This window comes from Corvus moneduloides, chromosome 4, assembly GCF_009650955.1.
Source record: "Corvus moneduloides isolate bCorMon1 chromosome 4, bCorMon1.pri, whole genome shotgun sequence".
Lineage (NCBI taxonomy): Eukaryota > Metazoa > Chordata > Aves > Passeriformes > Corvidae > Corvus > Corvus moneduloides.
This window is the reverse complement of record NC_045479.1, coordinates 72,487,484-72,503,832: the sequence shown is the minus strand read 5'-3', so window position 1 is coordinate 72,503,832 and position 16,349 is coordinate 72,487,484. Positions and strand designations below refer to the sequence as shown.

At 51.8% G+C, this 16,349-nt stretch overlaps 1 protein-coding gene and 1 long non-coding RNA gene across 8 annotated transcripts in view; one reads left to right on the top strand and one right to left on the bottom strand.

Moving 5' to 3' along the window:
* Positions 1-6,054: 6,054 nt before the first annotated feature.
* Positions 6,055-15,405, bottom strand: LOC116442497. 3 transcript variants are annotated; one of them, XR_004239580.1, is made up of 4 exons: positions 15,318-15,403; positions 11,568-11,679; positions 10,219-10,338; positions 6,055-7,257 (listed from the first exon to the last, which is right to left on the bottom strand). It is a non-coding gene; the product is annotated as an uncharacterized LOC116442497 (long non-coding RNA). The 3 variants fall into 3 exon arrangements; XR_004239579.1 differs by having other exon boundaries at positions 6,056-7,257; positions 10,204-10,338; positions 11,568-11,658; positions 15,318-15,405; XR_004239578.1 differs by having other exon boundaries at positions 6,056-7,257; positions 11,568-11,658; positions 15,318-15,405.
* Positions 12,917-16,349, top strand: part of PLXNA4 (plexin A4) — a 424,624-nt gene continuing 421,191 nt past the window's right edge. The window contains exon 1 of one of the 5 annotated variants that reach the window (XM_032105547.1): positions 12,917-13,134. The gene's annotated coding sequence lies outside the window, so the exon portion shown is untranslated. Of the gene's footprint in view, positions 13,135-13,745; positions 14,059-15,326; positions 15,417-16,349 lie in introns of those variants that run through there. The other 4 variants (XM_032105549.1, XM_032105550.1, XM_032105545.1 and 1 more) reach the window with 4 other exon arrangements.

The window sequence follows — 16,349 nt, the reverse complement described above, 5'->3', positions numbered from 1 at the left end:
CCTTGTGTCTTGTCCTAGTAAGAGGTCAGGGATTTTGCTGCACAGGGGAGAGGTGGTACCAGCCCTGCAGCCTGTGCAGACACATCCCAATTCCACCGGCAGATTGATCCCAATTCCATCAGCAGATATGCCCCAGTTTCCTCAGGATGGCTGAACAGGTGGGATGTGGTGCTCTGGGGCATCAGGAGCTCAGGCAGACCTGTGGGCTGCAGGTAGCACAGCTCCGTTTGGCCAAGGGCCCACAGCCTCAAAATCCACAGGGAAGTCATCTGAAAGCTCATGAAGCATCATCGGGTCAAGAGCCAGCTTGGAAGTCATCTTTGTGTCCCAGGAGACGTCTTCCAGATTAAAAAAATTCAAAAATTAAGAAGTCCTGCCTTGCCTTTGGAGAACTCTCAAACCCTCACATATCTTCCTGGATTGACTTCTTACAACAGTGTGGGCTGAGTTACGTGAAACATTTCCTTGCAGCTATCACAGAAGGAGGCAGGCTGGAGCTGGAAAAGTCTTCCCCAAAATCACCCAGCAGACTTGGAACTCCTGACATCTTCGAGCACCGAGAATTTCGGAGCTCCTGGATTCTGGTTTCATGTGCAGGAGGCCACGTTTTGTCTCTGCAGGAGGGAGAGCAGCCACATCCAGGGACGCTTTTAGCCTAGGATCATTTTCCGCCTGGAAGATGCAGGATTTGTTTCAGAAAAATAGTCAGGCAACAGTTATTTAGACGGAAATAATTCCCAGAGAGGGATTGCGCTGACCTTATAAACTGTGCAAGTGAACTTGTGGGCTCCTTCCCTCCCCTGATGGAATTAGCTCCATAAAATGCTTTGCAGTCCATTTCTTGTAGTCTGCATTTATACATATTTTACTCCATAAACATACATTTAATGTCCCCTTGGAAATTATTTCCTGCCCGTACTTAAAGCTCCGCATCATCCTGGGGCAGCAACTGGATGAAAAATAATTGAAACCATTAAGATCAGCTTTTATTTCAAAGGAGGGGAGAAAAAAAAAAAAGGTAATTGCTGGAATGTGTCTTTTTCAAATTACACAGTCCCTGGGATGCCTCTGCCACCGGTGTGTTTTAATGCTGCAACAAGAATGAGGTTTTCCATTGAGTTGTGATATTGCAGTTCTGACCACGTGGGACCAAGGGGACCTGGTAACACCTGACTTGTGCCTCCAGCCCCAGCCAGGGACTCACGTCCCTCCGCAGGCTGCTTTCCAGGATCAATTACGCTCCCACGTTTCCCTCAGAACGGCAATTCTCTGGGATTCTTTCTCTCCTGTTTTCATCAGCCCAAGTGTCAATATTACAACCCCTCGCTTTTCCTGGTTTGGCATGAAAAAGGTGACTCTGAGTTGGTACTGGGGTAGAGTGAGGCTGTTTTACTGATCCTGAAAAAATTTAGCTAAGCTGGGTTATTCTTTTTTCTCCTTTACCAGTTCTCTGGATCACCTGCCTAATTTCAGGCATGAGATTTAACACATGTTGATATTTCTGCGGGTAGAATTCATGTGAGTGAAGAAGTGTGAGGGACTGAAATGCGACACGATGGCATCTTCAAAATTAAACTGAGAGTCCAGGTTGATCTCAGATGTGCACATGCCCAAAACCCACATTGTATTTACTAGCTTTATTCTGCCAAATTCACCTGTAAAGACATAAGGTAAATATCTCATTTTTAGGGAGGGTTAACAGGACTCTTTGTCCACAGTGAGGGTCCTAATGGTCATTTCCCACCGAACCTCTGACCTCCAGCTGTGCCAGAAACTCCCACCTGAGTGAACTCCCCCTGGTTTGGTTTAATTACAGCTGGTCCTGCTCGTTGTGGGCACGGATCCTAATTAGGTGTAAGTGGCAAAGAAAGAGCCGATCTGAGCTGCTGCTTGAGAAATACAGCCTGAAATCAAAGAAATTGGGGTCAGCACCTGACTACACTTCTCTAATGCTGGCTGCTGATTAGCTCGTGTTTACATGAGTGGCTACAGCTCCTGCTGCCGTGGGAGGCTCCTCAGCAGCGCTGGGCAGTGGGCACTGATGGATTTGTCAGCTCACAGGTTTTAATTGGCCAGAGAAGCTTCAGGACTCTTGGGAGTGGGTGAAATGTTGATTATAACACGTTACTAGAGCCCTGCAGGGGAAATTGAGGCACAGATGGGGTGAAGCAGGAATGAGAGCAGAGCTTAAATCAAGCAAATGGGTGCTTTGGGTGCTGTGCATTGTCCCCAAATGATGGAGAGGTGGTTTTGATGTCCAGCTCAGCCTGATTCCTTCATAGAACTCAGCATGACCTCGCCACGTGGTCCAGCAGCCCAGAACCCCCCCAGCCCTGGGCTGATCCCCCAGGTGGGCAGCAGGGGAGGGGGATTCTGCTCCTGTGCCTCTCTCAGGTGAGACCCCATCTGCAGAGCTGCCTCCAGTCCAATGTCAGGAGGACCTGGAGCTGCTGGAGAGAGTCCAGAGAGGCCCTGGAGCTGCTCCCAGGGCTGGAGCCCCTCTGCTCTGGAGCCAGGCTGGGAGAGCTGGGGGTGCTCACCTGGAGAGGAGAAGGCTCCAGGGAGAGCTGAGAGCCCCTTGCAGGGCCTAAAGGGGCTCCAGGAGAGCTGCAGAGGGACTGGGGCCAAGGCCTGGAGGGCCAGGAGCCAGGGAATGGCTTCCCAGTGCCAGAGGGCAGGGCTGGATGGGAGATTGGAAGAGCCCGGGGCTACTCAGGGACTGAATGAATTCCTGGCAGTGCACCGAGGTTGTGGAAGAGCCAATCCAGCTCTAACTCCATCCAGGACTTCTCCACGGTGTAGAAGTGACTCAAGAAATGCCCATGGCAGAGTTGGGGACTGAATCTTCTCTCCAAGCCTTGACTCAAGAGGCACCACCGGGCTGTCACCTTCACTGGTCACATCTTTAACCAAAGTCAAAAACCTCCGGGGAGATGAGAGCTGGACTGAGGAGAACAGCTTGCAGGAGGAAGGCTTTGATGAGAGCTGGAGGATGAGCCAAACTAACAAAGAAATAATTGCCATTAGGACAGAAAAAAAACCCCAAACAAAAAATCTGTTAATTCCTGGAGCTGAGGTTTGTGTTCTGCCACAAGCTCAAGGCAAGGATCATTGTTGCACCCGGCCATGGACGGTGTGTGTGTGTGTTTCTCTCTGTGCGAGAGTCATAAGTTTAAAAAATTTATTGATTTTATAATTAAGGAGCTCTGCAATACATAAAGTTAAAAGCCGTGCAAGCGAATACACAGAGACCACATAAAGATAAACAAACATTTAGATTTAACACAGCATAAGTGCAATAATCACCCATAAACGTAGTCATCACCAACTGTTTAATATAGATCAGTAGCAAACAAAAGAATAGATGGGATGGAAATTATTATTTGTACTAGAGGAGCTGCAGAGGCCACAGGCAAGATCACATCTCTGCTGTGGCAGGCAGCACCCACATACATAATGAGAGACAGCCCTGGATGCAAACAGCTCCAAAATTAAGTCCAAATTCGGGAAGAGGAGCGGTGGAAGGAGGGACATGCTCCCATCTGAAGGTCGCCAGACTGCCAGGACAAAGCTGAGTCCTCCTGATGCCCAGATCCACTTCCACCACAGAGCATACAAATGAGATTAAACTGGCACTTGCTTTTATTTCAGGCATAAAATAAAATTGTCAGGAAAAATAATGCAATTTCTTCCCAGGCTGTTTTGGCAGGGGCAGAAGCACTTTTTCAGCTAGTGGGGGACCTGAGTTCATGGACCCACTGCCCAGTGTGTGGGGAGAGACTCTTCCTCTTTCCTTCTCTGCCTTTTTGCTCTTTAGACATCACAAAATGTTCACTGAGCAGGAACTCTGGACTTGCTGTCCCAGCAAGGAGCTCGCGGGGTCATTTTTCTTCTGCTGCTCCAGTCACAGGGTAGGATTCATCTCATTTAACTGGAGATGTTTATATTTAAGATACCTCCAAGCCTCCCTCGATGCTCAGCAGAATAAAAAACAAAACAAAAATCCCTGCTTTTTGGCCTTTTAGGGAGTGTTCAGACATTTATCCAAGGCACGGCAGCCCCTGAGTGTGAGCTGAGGGGTATCTGCAGTGGGGTGATGCCTCAGCTGGGTGTCAGGGGTGACCATCGTGGTGGAGCCGTCCCAAATCCCCAAATCCAAACACTCTCCCATTCCCAGCTGCAACAGGAATTTGGAGAACGCTCTCCCAGAGCATCCCACGGGGCCACAGGAGGGATGGGGAGTAGGATGGGCTTGGCCTCGGTCACCACCTTCTGCATTTGCCCCCTGTCTCTGCTGCCTGGGACGTTTCCTCTGCAATGTGCTGCCCGTGGCATCGTTAACGTGATCCTCTGATGAGCCTTCCATGGTTTCCCAAGCTCCTTGAAAATAACGGAGGTTAATTTATCACCTTAAATCACTGCAGCATCTCAAAGCCATAAGGAAAAAGCTCTACATTATCTCTCCTGTTACCCACCCTCTCTCCCTCTGTTCCAGTGAGGGCTGTGGTCCCAGGACGTGCAGAATATGTCGAGTTTCACGTTGTCTAATTCCACCCAAAACAGATTTTTCAGAAATAAAGACAACTCCTGTGGCTTTGCAATTAAATATTAAAAGCCCTTGATTAAAGAGCCATAAATCACTGAAAGGCCTTTAAATTTCTGTAATGTCTCCTGGCCTGGCATGTACTGATTACAATCTCAGGCTCATTTTGCAGTGGTGAAAGACAGATACCTCCAAATATTGGCCATCAGCTGTTGATGTCTACGAGGTAAAGGATAATGGAGAAGGAGTGAAAGAAACATTTAAATCAGGGTAATAAAAATATCCTGGCAGGACAACACCTTAGAAGTTGGGTTTGTGTCCTGGAAATGGTGCAGCAAGTGTGGCATGGGGCAAACTGTAAGTTTAATATCTCCTGCTATGGTGGAAGGTGGCCCTGCCCCTGGGGGGAGTGGAATGAGATTTTAAGGTCCCTTCCAACCCAAACTGTTCTGTGATTCTCTGATTTTTACCTGTGGCTTTGTCCTGCTCTGTTCAGTGACTCCAGTGCAGGATGAGAGCCTGCAGGGCTGGGGATTCTCCCTGCAGTCCTGTGTGCTCCAGAGCTGCTGCTCTGGAGAAGATCCTCATCAGATTCCCTCTGCTGTGACGCAGGAATGAGCTCCTGTACCAGCTCTGGAGCAGAGCACGGATAATGAATATCCTGGATAGGTCCAAAATGACGGACACACCTGAGGCTCCCCATGGCTTTGCCTCTTTCACCTGAGGCCCATCCGATGCTCTTTAAGCTCTCCTGGTGATTTAGCCTGCCATGAGTCCATTCCTGATGTTCTGGGATGCAGCGGGAGATGGAAAAATGCCACCCCCCACTCTGGGCATGAGGACTGAGAGATCCAGATCTGAGCATAAAATCATGGAATCATTAAGACTGGAAAAGACCTGTGCAGGAACACTGGCTCAGGGATGTGCCAGGAAAAATTTTGCAAATTCTAGCCCTGTTTTGGAACCCCCCAAAACCCTCATGCCTGGTTTATCACCAGCCCAGGGGGCGAAGAAGGGCTCCCCACTTCTGCTCCTCCTCTGCTGCGGGTGGATTTAATGCAACGCCTCGAAACGTGGCAAGGAAATTAATTATTTGGAAATGATGTGAAGGAAGGGAGGGTCAAACCTGGTGGATAATTTATTCATTACTAATATCTCCAGCGGCTGTAATTGAGGTGCTCTTTTAATTGTCCAAGCCACTCCAAAAAAAATCAGCTTTTTTAATAATGGCTTGGAAGGTAACTGTCATTCAGCTGTATAAACCTCTATCAAAGTTGGCTTTTGACTGGCTGATAGTATCACCCATTGCCTTGACTTTATTTTAGCTTATTAAAATTGATCCTAAATAAACCTGATCTGCCCCAAATTATTTTTTTCTTAAATTAATTTGAATGCAATTTGTTCTCAGCGAGATTTGCTGCCATGTTGCATCTCGCAATGCAAACACGAGTTTGTTGGGTCACTCTAATTAATTTGATTTTGTATCTCAGCCCTCCTACCCATCACCAGCACTAAATGGAATTATTTAGAAATAACAGAGATAATGCTGGCAAAATAACATGCAGTGACAGGACCAAGCTTTGCTTCTTTAGGAGAAAAAAATCATAATACACAACATATTGAGGTGGTTTATTTTTTGATTAAACGCTTCTGCTTTGCCTCGGCATTTATCTTTCTGAGACAGCTCCAGATCAGAGCAAATGCATCATTCCATTAACATTATCTCTCTGTACATTTGAGTGGGGGTCCCCAGATAATAAAGGGCTACAACATGCGTGGCCAGCTCACACCCTCCAGCAGCTTTTATTCCTTCCGAGAGGATTTGTACAAGAGGTGTGGGGAGGTGGGGAGGGAAGGGGGAGGAGGTTTCTGCCCGGTTCCTTGGGTGGGAAGTCAAATGGCTTCAAAGAGATGGAGTGGAGCAACTTAATTCAAAGGCTTTAACAAAAATATTGGTGCCAGGAGCTGCACAAAGTGACCTGGGTTTAAGGAGGTGATGTTGGATCGTTTCATTCAAAAGCTTTGACCCAAGTGCTGAGCGACTTCAGCATGTGAGATATCCCCTGCTCCTGGAGAGTTTGCATGGAGGAAAGGGAGAGATGCAGGTGTTGCAGAGGATCCAGAACACGGGAGGGATTTGGGATGAACAGATTCCCAAAAGGAGCAGGTAATGGTTTGGGGAAGTGGTGGAAAATAACCAGAATAATCAGGAGTGAGAGGAAAAATTCGTTGTGCCCTTTTTGCTGTACCTGAATTAAGGAGAGATTTCCATGAGGTTGGGAAGAGGGGAAAGCAGAGAGGAGGGGAGCTCAGCATGATCCAGAAACAGAATAAATACTGGTGGTGGGAACACCCACAGGAATAACACGAGCTAGATGGTGTTCCCCCATGGAGGGGAAGGCTCTTATCCCAGATTTTACTGATGGGAGCGTGAGTGGTGGCCCCAAGCACCCTCAGTGGCTGAATTCCATACCATTATCCCAACCTGCTTGGAAATTTGTATACACAGAGGTGAAAGGAGGTAAAAAGAAGATGGACTTAGAAGGAAAAAAGCTGGGATTTGTACACTTGAGGTGCTGCGCCATTGGTTTGTAGCACTGCAAAGGGGTCTCAGGTCTTCAAAGCTGTTCTCTGGCACAATCCATTTCCACCACAGATGAATCCACCCAGCACAGGGTAACAGGAGAGCAAATTCCATGTGTTTTGTACAGGTCCTGCCAGTGAACAAAGTGGAGAAGGCAGCTGGCTTCTTGTGAATATTGACTTATATGGAAATACATATATATTTTTTTTAAGTTTTAAAGAAGGGCTAACTGAACAAGCCCCACTCCAACATTCCAGAAAGGACCTGCTCTTGTGAATTTGGGAACAGGTTAAGATGTCCTTTCTAAAGGGCCCAGCAGCATCTTCCAGTCTGTAAGCCCAGGGCACTGTGCACCAACTGTTTAACAAGTGACACTGTCCATCAGGGAAATATCTTTCTCTTCCCCATCCTGTTTGTCTCCTCAGTCTCCCTGCCCCACTCCCCACCGTTTTCTGTCATTTCTCCCTCTGTTCCTCCTCTCTGATGCCATGGTGATGGAGCTGACATGTAGAAATAGCTATTCTTCACCGGGGTTCCCGCAGCATCCTGAGATGAGCTTATGCTTCTCCCCCTCTCTCGTCTCCCACGTTCCCTAAGTGGGTAAATCCGTGTGCTGCCAACCCCACATGCTAAAAAAGATGGGCTAACCTTCCCCCTCCTGCCTGCCTCCAGTTGGCTCAAAAAGCATGAATTGCAGCAATGAAAAAAATCACAAATGTTGGGCTGGGTTTGTGTAATTTTCTGGTTTTCTTTGGAGCTTGGTGTTCTACCGAAACAAACCTTTCACCCCCTGCTGTCCATAGGGCCCACTGCTGATTTGGGGCAGTTTGAGCCATGTTTGACAGGCAGCAGGGATGTCTTGTTCCTGAAAGTTTTTGGAAGTAGGTGGCTGGGTGGATGTTCCCTGAGTGAGAGAAATGCCAAAGTGGGAAAGAATCTTCATAAATCCCCCCGTTCAGGATTAGCCTCCAGTGACATCCACAATTAGCTGCAGCATTCTGTAGGCTGTAAAGTGCATTTCATGTATCCTTTCCCCACTGTCTGAGGGAGGCAAACTTCCCAAAAGACCTTTCCAGGGTGTTACCAGCTGCAAAGGCTGGGGAATTCTGTGTCTTCCTGGGAAAATCTGGGCAGCTCTATCCTGGCTCCTCATCTCTCTGCTGGTACCCACTGGACCATTACCCAGGAGCTGCATCAGCAGCAAGTCTGACCTGGGTTCTGAAATCCCAAATTAAAACCCTAAACTCTGGATTAGGCCCTTCCCCTCTTCAGGCTGTCCTATTTCCCTTTGGGTTTGTTCTGATTTAAGGGCTGCTTCTCCTCAGCTGAATCCAGCAGCCCCAGTGTCAGCATCCAGCCTTCCTCTCTCTCCTTCCAGACAGTCTCCAGCTCCTCCTGCGTGTCCCTGGACTGTTTTCCTCTGAGTCTCTACCCATTTCTCCATCTCATCCCACTCCTTATCTTCCCCCAAAGCTCTCCAGCCCTCTGGAGCAGGGATTGATTGCTCTTCCTCCTGGTATTGTCCTCCAAAATGAAACAACAATGAATTTGTCTGACTTTCTGTGGTTGTATCTTATCACTCCACCTGCCTGCTTCCAATATTATTCCCTTTCACTTGTCTCCTGCCGTTTAAAGTGGCCCCTCTCAGGCGTCCCCTCGTTTAATTGGCCAGCCCCAGCCCGGGTTTTATACTCCCCTTATCATTATGGCCTGACTGCTCCCCTGGCTCCCATCTCACCCTGCCTCCGTCCATCTGCCCCTCTCCCCTGTCCATCCCCCTGCTGTTTTGTTTGGACAAATGACAGCCTGGGTGTGACCAGAGGCGATAATGGTCGACAAATATTTGAAGGGGGAAGGAGAAAAATTGTCCCTGGGGGAGTTTGTAGGGGGAGGGCACAAGGGGGTGAGTGGAGGGAGAGTTGGCAGGGGGAGGGCTGGGACGGGGAGAGGGCGGATGGGATGGGAAGATGTGCAGATGATGCTGTCGGCCTGAGTACATCATAAATCCCCTCTGGGTGGGTGGGGATGGGGAACGAGCATCTCTCTCATCCCTGGGTCTGCTTGGAAGGGCGGGTCCTCTGTGGAAGTGGCACTTTGCTGGGGACACTTGAGCTGGAGCAGGGGGACAGAGAAGAGGGAACCGGAAGGGAGAGAAGGGTAATGAAATTACAGCAAAGAGGGGAAATTTGGGCTGGAAACCTCTGGAAATCTTCCTGTAATTTGAGGGGTTGGTGAGCTGATGTCTGAATCCAGATGCTAACATGGACTGGAGCACAAACTGATGGGAAGGAGCTCTGGAGAGGGAGGGGACAGTCACACCCTGCAGGTCTGTGGCTCCTGTGAGTGGCTGGATTTGACCCTGGGACAACGTGAAAGGAGATTTTACTTCCCTCAAAAAACATCCAAACAAACGGTCAAAAAAAAAAAAAAAGACAGCAAACCTTGTCTCTGTTTGGCACTTGGTGTCTGCTAAAGGGCTGGGAAGGGGGAGATGCTCGATAACTGATAAAAATGTTATTTAATTATTTCCTTCTAAAAAATCGGCCCCAAAAAGTATCCCTGCAAAGACTGGCAGGGGAGTTACGGGAGTTGCCAGAGGCTGTGCATGAAATCAGTGGAAGAGGAGAAAGGGCATGTGGCACCCCTCTGCTCCATGCCAGGACCCTGGGCCTCTCAGAGAATCCAAAGTGCAAACTCCCAGGACTCCAAGGAAATGCTGGAAAAAGCACAGAGGGTGGCTGAGATGGACCCTCCCGAGAGCTTTTTCTCCACCCATCATCAGAAATTGGTTGCAAAGATGATAGGAAAGAAGAGGAAGGCAGTGGCCAGGTGACCAGGTGACACAATCCTGCTCTTCCCTGCAAACTTCTTCTCTTACATTTTTTGGGGTAGCACTCTCATCTCATTTTCTATCAGCAACAACCCTTCCTGAAGCTGGCAGCACTGCCAAAATCTGAGAGTGTGACACCCCTGGAGCGGGACTGAGAACTGCCCTTGGGGGCAGAGCTCACCCTGTGCGTCCCTGGGGTGTCACAGTGACAACGCAGAGCCCTGGCCCAGCTTTAAACCAGCTTACACTGAATTTTCCAACCCCCACAAGCACGATAAAGACATCCTTTTGTCAGCAGCAGGGATGGTGACAGCTACCCAGGAGAAGCCAATTTTCTTTCGTGTATCAGCAGAGACGGGCGAGTTGGAAGGACCTGAAAGACTGGAGGGCAGAAGAGGGTGAAAAAGAGACCTGGAGGAACAAGGTTTTAAGTTAGCTGCCCTCTCCCCGGGCGATTTTTCCCAAGGATTCGCCCAGTTTGAGGCGTTTTGCAGCTGCCACCAAGCGCGGTCGCTGCAGGTGGCGCTGCGATGTTGGGTTTGAGCGCTGCCTGCGCTCGCTGGAGCCCCGAGCTGGAACAGCCAGCTCCGGCTTTCAGCAACTTAAACACCGCGCTGGTTTAACAAACTTGTAAAATGGCGGGGGGAAAGAATAATAGAAAAATCGCCACGCGGTCTAATTTAGATTTTCCTTCTCTCTCTCTCTCTCTCTCGTTTTTTTTTTTTGTTTTGTTTTCTTCTTTCTTTAAATTGGCTCTTCCTCTTTGTTGTTGGAGTCTTGAAGTGTACAGGTGGATGTTCCGGGAAAAATAGGTGTTCTCTGTTCTTTGGGTGTTGGTGGAAGTGATTCCCGTGTGTGGCTCACGTAATATGAAATAATGTAATAAGAAAACGTAACAAGAAATGAAAGGACGCACTGGAGAGGGAGGAAGCACAGAGGGATTCAGGGATGCTGTTGGCACCCAGGACTTCACGGGCAGTGGGGGAACTTTTGGAGCAGCAGGAGGGAAATCAGGTGTGTAAGGTTGTTTGGATGGAGACAACAGGACTTTGCCTCGTCCCAGATGGTGCTGAGGCAGCTTTGGTGCTGCTGGGTTTTCCCCCAGGAGCAGAGCAGGGGGTGCCCAGCACCTCTGCTGTCTCTGTGACCTGGGGGGTGAAAATATCCCCTGGATGACAACAGGGTGAGCCTGAACCCTCCTTGTCCTTGGGCCCTTTTACTGCAGTAATTCACGGGTCAGGGGAGGTCATTTGGGTTTTCCAGCCCTAACCCTTTTCTGCCCCCGCTGCCTGGTTCATGAAAAGGCCTATAAATAAAGTCCCGTTTGTCACTCACTCCTTCATGAACCCAAACAGCATGGGGATATATTGACTCGTGCCATTGTCTCAAGAAGCAGAAAGAACTGGTATTAATTTCTTCCTCCCCACCAGAGAGCGGGAAGTAATCTGGGCATATCCAGATTATCCGTGTTTAGCGGAACAGGTTTTAAATGCGAGACCAAATTTCCTCGAGATTTTCATATGTTTTTATTAAATGGAGCTGCGAGCCAGACCGGACACTAAATAATTCTGTAGCACTCAGAGCAGCAGGGATCTTTAGAGGTTACTAACCTGCCATTGTATCTCTCAGATTCCCGTCTCGTTCCTCCGTTGTCATTTTGCTGTGTTATTACTCTTCAGGCTTCACATTGTATTCATTTCTCTGAATGAAAACAAATGACTCCTTGCAAGAGGTAGGAGATAAAGAATAATAAATACATTTTATGCACCACCTTAAAAAAAGGGCTGTGAATCCCCATCCATCCATCAGGAAATGTAAACTGGAGCTCAGGCAAAACACACACGCACGCACGCAGGCATGCACGCGCTGGGGAGATAAAACTTGTTTTAAGGAAAACATGATATTGTTTCCAAATAAATATCTTGGAGGATGCAAATAGACATCCCCCGGCCCCCGTGCTTTGTGGCATAAATTTAAGATAATTAAAAATACAAAGCTTGGATTAAGCCTGATTTTCCATCAGTGGTGGGGGCTGTGGGGAGGAGGGGGAGTCCTGCTGTGTTTGGTGCTGCACAACCCCTGGAGAGGCAATTGCTGCCTCTGATCTCGGCTACTGATTGCCGTGGGCGCTGGGACGCCCTTTCCCAGCCACCCTCTGCATCCCTGCTGGATGCCTTTGCCTTCTGCCGGGGAAGGGGAGGCTGCAGGGTCACTTGCAGAGTTTTCTCCCCGATGTGGGCATGGCCAACACCCCTGCAAGCAGAGGAGGTCTCCCCCAGCTGCTTCTCGTCTTCTTCAGACCCTTGTGAGGCGCCCATGCTCACGGAATCGGGGGTGCCTGGGAGCACCCTGTTGCTATCAACACCCCGAGAGCATCTCTTCCCTTCCCACCCTCTGCTGCTTGCCCTGGTGCTGGCTCTGGCATCACCTGCAGGGAGGAGTGCGGGTCTCACAGAGGGAATGATCTTGTGGGAGTGGGATTTGCTCCCAGGGGCGTCCCGGCAGCCTGGGGGGCACCAAACTCGGGCAGGAAGCACTGGCAGCTTCTGACAAACAATCTTATTCCTGCTGCTGCTGGGAGTTAAAGGGAGCCCCGGCCAGGGCAGCAGCTTGCAGCCCCTCTCCAGGATTACTGCTCACCCGAGCTGAGAGATTGATCTTCCCCTGAGCCTCCCCACGCCCTCTCTGATCCGCTCCCCTCCTCGCTGGGTCCAAGCCGGAGGAAAGCAGAGGGGCACAGCCTGGAGAGCGAAGGGGAGGCAGGGAAAAAGCAAGGGAGATGACAGCCAAAGCCGGGAAGGGCTTTTCTGAGGAGCAGATGGGGGGAGGCAGCGAGATGCGTTGATTCCGTGAGTGGGTTTTGGGTTTTATTCTTTTTTTTTTATTTTTTTGGGGCAGAGACGTTTCCCAATTAGCCCAATCAGGCTGGAGAGCCTAGGTGTCAGTAGTGAGTAGGAGCGAGAGAAGGCACCGGAGGAGGAGGAATCCAGGCAGCCGGAGTTCCAGCCGTGGCAGAGCGGCGGCGGCGGCTCTGGCAGCCCCGGGAGGCGGCCCCGCTCCCCTCCCCGTCCCCATCCCTTTCCCCAGCCCCTGCAAACTTTAGGACGACGAAAAGCGCCTTGGGGCACCCCCTCCAGAGACAACCTGCGCTCCTCCGCCTTCTCCCCTCTCCCAGAGGTGGGTGGGCTGGAGAAAGGAGGAGCAACCGGCCACTCTCTCTGCAAAGCTAAAAAAAAAAAAAAATAGGAAAGAAAGAGAAAAAGAATAGAAAGGGATTTTTATTATCGCTTTAATTTTTCATTTATTTTTTTTTTTTAATCATCCCTCCCCGGTGCATTGGGCTGCCGCTGTCACCGCACTTCCACACCTCTCCGGCTATTTTTTTTTCAATTTTTCTTTCTTTCTTTCTTTTTTTTTTTTTTTTTTTTGGGAAAGGGGTGTGTGCCTGTGCGTGTGCCTGTGTTTGCAAAAGAGCCTGGGTGTCCAAGCCGGCTCCGCAGCCACCATTGGAGAGGAGGGCTGGGGAGGAAGGGCTGGCTGGCGAGACAGCCGCAGTGCGAGCCCTCCCCGGCGGGCGGGAGGCCGCGGAGCCGGGCGCGGAGCCGGGCATGGCCCCGTAGCGCATCCCCTGCCTGCATCCCCCTGCCTGCACCCCGCCTGCCTGCTCCGCTGCCTGGCTCCCCCTACTCCGGGCTGATTTAGATGCGGGGGGGGGGGGGGGGGGCGGGAAGGGCTGAGGGAGGGAGGGGAGGGAAGGGGTGATTTGGGGGGGGAGTGAAAACTGGAGCTGCGTTTCTCCCCCCCTCCCTCCCCAGTCCCCCCCCCCGGCTCTGGGCGAGCCAGACACGGTTTGCCCAGTGCAGAGAGAGGGGCTCCGTGTTCCGCCTCCGTGGAGTATTTGGGATTGGAGAGAGACACACACACACACGCGCGCACACACACACGCACACAGAGACCATCTGCAGTGTCAATGCGGCGCCTGCTCTGAAGACTGAAGTGGGGGGAAAGGAGAGGAGAGAAAAATAATATATATATATATATATATTTATATATATATATACACACCAAAACCCACCCAGAGCAAGCGAGGAGCATTCCCAGGTAAGGAGCCCCCCGCCCCGCCCGGGCAGCGGGGGCTGCGGGAGGATGCCCCGGAGGATGCCCCGGAGGATGCCCCGGGAGGGCCGGCGGGGCTGCAGCGGTACCTGCCCTCCACACCTGGCGGCAGAGGAGGGGGGGGCCCTGGGAGGCGCCCCCGCCGCTGCTCCCCACCCCCGGGTGCTGGGAAGGGGGTCGGGGATGGAGGGCAGGGGCCCCCGCGGACAGCGGGCTGAGCCGGGGGACTCGGGCACGGCCCCTCCGCCCCTCCCGGCCCGGCTTGGGAGGATGCTGGGCGGGGGGGGCGCAGCGGGGAGCCCCCCTTCTCCACATCCCCACCGCGGAGGGGACGCGATGCTCGGTGTCCCCCTTTCCCTGCTCCCCGATGGCTTTTTCCCCATGCACAAGGCTCAACTTTTCTCCCCGGAGGTAGCGGCTCCAGCGGTGCAGCCCGTCCCTCATCACCCCCGGCATCCCCCGGCTGCGGATTTTCCTCCCCTCGGGGGGGTATTTTCCCCTTTCGATGCTCCAGAGCTCTCCTCGGGCGAGGGGCTGGAGGCATTTGCAAACTTTTCCTGCTCCCGGTGAGGTTGCAGCTGGACGGGGCTGGAGGCAGAGCTCTATTCCCGCGGAGGATAACAACCTCCCGGGTGACGGGGACGGGGACAGGGGCCACCCCCGGTGGTGAACACCTAAGAGGGAAGGGCAGACCCCCGTCTCTTCCCTTACTGCAAGGTGCTGGGGAGTTTTCCTGCCCAAATCCCGGCTGCGGAGTCAGCGCTGCTAAACCTCCCTCCTTCCATTCGGTGCATGTGTGTGCTGCAACCGAAACCTGCCTATTGATGCTCTGCATTTATCAGACATATGCCCTTAAATTATGTAGACGGCGACTAAACACCGAGCCGCACATTGTTTTGGTGGAAATCTAATACTCCGGCAGCAGATGAGTTCCTCCCAGATAAACAAACCCACTTGCTCAGCCCCGGCAGGGCTGTTTGGGTTTGTAGCGGCTGCATGTGGCTGCTCCATCCCCAGCCCGGAGGAAATCCTCCTCCCGGGGCTCCATCTGCTCCCCGTGCCGGCAAGGGATGCGGCGTTTGCGGTGCTGAATGCGGGGGTGGGACCCGCAGGACTCGCCCTGGTGGGAAAGACTGGGTGGAACGCGTGCGGCTCTGCACCTCTCCCGTAAAACTTCCACACCCCGCGCTGCTTCCCAGCCCTGCCGCCGGGCAGCCGTGCCGGAGAGCTCGCTGGAAACGCACCTGATTGTCCGTGCCTTCCCTCCATTGCCGGGATGCGATGCCTGGGATGAGAGGTTTTGGGAAAAGCGAGGGGGGTCTGATGCTTCCCAAATCGTGCGGGTGAGTGGTGCAGAGGTTTGGACCGGGACCCCGGAGACTGCCGGGGGATGCTCTCATTCCGCGGGAACAATGATGCTGCCAGGGGATTTTTACAGCCGATGCAACTGCTCGCAGCCTTCTAGGGACTTATCTTGAGCGTGCACCAGTCCTATACAAATATTTTGGAAGGCGGAAAGCGCGCTAACTTATTTTCTTTCCCTGCCCTCTGTTTCACCCGGGTCTTGTTTGTAGAAGCCGGTGAGATCCGCGAGCGGGCAGGACCAGCGGGGCACGGGGGGCACGGGCTTTGCCGTCTCTGTGACTTTAATTACGGCGTGTGCCTCCCAGTGTGGGGTTAGGTGCTTTCCCCCCCACCCCACCTCCGAAGCCACTGGCTGGAGGTCCGGGAGATGCGAGCAGCGTTTTATTTGTGGTTTATTTGCCGGGGGAAGTGCGTGTTTGTTTGTTTGCTTGTTTGTGTGTGGGATCCTTCGCTAGAGCTGGTGCAACAGATGTGTGTCTGCCTCGCGTGTGCAGCCAGGTTTAAACACGCAACCCCAGCCCCGGCACGAAAACCTGGGGTTTTCTTCCCTCCCCTGCCCAGACCCACCCTCCACGGGGGTGTCTCCTTTCCGAAAGGACCAGTCCAAGGCTTTTTCTCTCTGTCCCATCTTCAATGTGTGGCGCTCGGCGGTATCGATACCACGCGAAATAAATGGCAGCCGCATGATCTAAGTGTTGTTTGTGTCCAAGACGGGTGTTTTAGGATCCAGGCTGATGATCAATCGCGGTGCTGTAGGGAAGCGTTTGCTGATGATCGTAACTGCCTTGCAGGCACCGAGGGCTGGCGTTCAGTGTGCTCAGCGCGCAGCCCGGCTGGGGAGGGATGCTGCAAACCCAAAGGGAGATGCTGAACTTCTCCGCGGGGAGAGGGAATATTTGAGCTTTTCCTCG